This window comes from Chrysochloris asiatica, unplaced genomic scaffold, assembly GCF_000296735.1.
Source record: "Chrysochloris asiatica unplaced genomic scaffold, ChrAsi1.0 scaffold00372, whole genome shotgun sequence".
NCBI classification, from domain to species: domain Eukaryota; kingdom Metazoa; phylum Chordata; class Mammalia; order Afrosoricida; family Chrysochloridae; genus Chrysochloris; species Chrysochloris asiatica.
In genome coordinates this window covers 1,594,033-1,595,574 of record NW_006408890.1, presented here as the reverse complement: position 1 = coordinate 1,595,574, position 1,542 = coordinate 1,594,033, and the positions used below count along the sequence as shown (strand labels likewise).

The window sequence follows — 1,542 nt, the reverse complement described above, 5'->3', positions numbered from 1 at the left end:
TTTGAACTGCAAGGTCGGCGGTTCAGGCTCACCGGCTGCTCCTTGGAAACCCTATACAGGGTCACTATGGGTTGGTGCCAACTTGATGGCACTTAACAACAACAACATATATATTCATATATGTGTGTGTGTATCTATATGCATATAGGTGTATGTATCTATATGCGTATATGTGTGTATATATGCAGATATGTGTGCATATATGCACATATATATGTGTATGCATATATGTACATATATGCATGTCTATATATGCATGCATGTATATATATGCATGTATATGTATATATGCATGTGTATATGTGCACACATGTGTATATATGCATACATGTGTATATACACAGTGTTCATGTGCACGTTTATATATGCATACATGTATGTATATGCATGTGTGTATATATGTATATAGGTGTCTGTATATGCATATGTGTGCCTATATGTGTGTATATGTACATATAAATGCATTTGTGTGTATATATACATATACATACATATGTGTGTATATATGCATATATGTGTATATATGCATATGTGTGTATATATGCATATGTGTGTATAAATATGTATATAGGTGTCTGTATATGCATATGTGTGTCTGTGTGTATATATACATATAAATGCATTTGTGTGTGTATATATACATATACATACATATGTGTGTATATATGCATATATGTGTATGCACACACACACACACACACACATACGCAGATCCTACAGAAGGAGCTCTGGTAATGTAGTGGTTACGAATTGCACTGCTAACCTCAAGTTTGGCAGTTTGAAACTACCAGCTGTTTCGTGGGAGAAAGAGGAGGCTTTCTGCTCCAGTAAAGATTTATAGCCTTGGAAACCCTGTGCAGGGTCGCTATGAGTCAGAACCGACTCTACGTTACTGACCAACAACAATATCCTACAGAACCACATGTATGGTTAAGAGCTGTGGTTTGGCACTGTAGCATCAGCACTGGACTGCTAGCCACAAGGTCGGTGGTTCAAACCCACCAGCTTCTCCTCGGAAACCCTATGTAGGGTCGCTATGAGTTGAAACCAACTCAACAGCAGTTAACAACAACAGTACATATGTACGTATGCATACTCACAGATACATAGGTATGTCTTAGATATTTGCAATTCCTGATGTGGTGTTGTACGATCAACACTGGACTGCTAGGTCGGTTTGACTAGCAAGGTTGGCAGTTCAAACTCAACATCCGCTTCCTTGGAAACCCTATACAGGGTTGCTACGAGTCAGAAATGACTCGATGGCATTTAACAACAACAGCATATAGATGTATAAGGAGTCCTGGTGTGGTGGTGTGGGCTAATGCGCTGGGTTGCAAGGTCAGTTTAAACTGCAAGATCGGTGGTTCAAGCTCACCAGCTGCTACTTGGGAACCGTATAAGGGGTTTTTTATGAATTGGAACTGACTCGACGGCACTTAACAACAACATAGGTATATAATTAATACTGGCGTGGCACTGTAGGATCAACACTGGACTGTTAACTGCAAGGTCAACGGTTCAAACTCACTAGCCGCTCCT

At 39.6% G+C, this 1,542-nt stretch overlaps 1 protein-coding gene across 1 annotated transcript in view; it reads left to right on the top strand.

The window, feature by feature from the left end:
• The window catches only part of DHRSX (dehydrogenase/reductase (SDR family) X-linked), a 130,182-nt gene that overhangs the window by 18,174 nt on the left and 110,466 nt on the right, over positions 1–1,542 (top strand). The window lies entirely within an intron of this gene.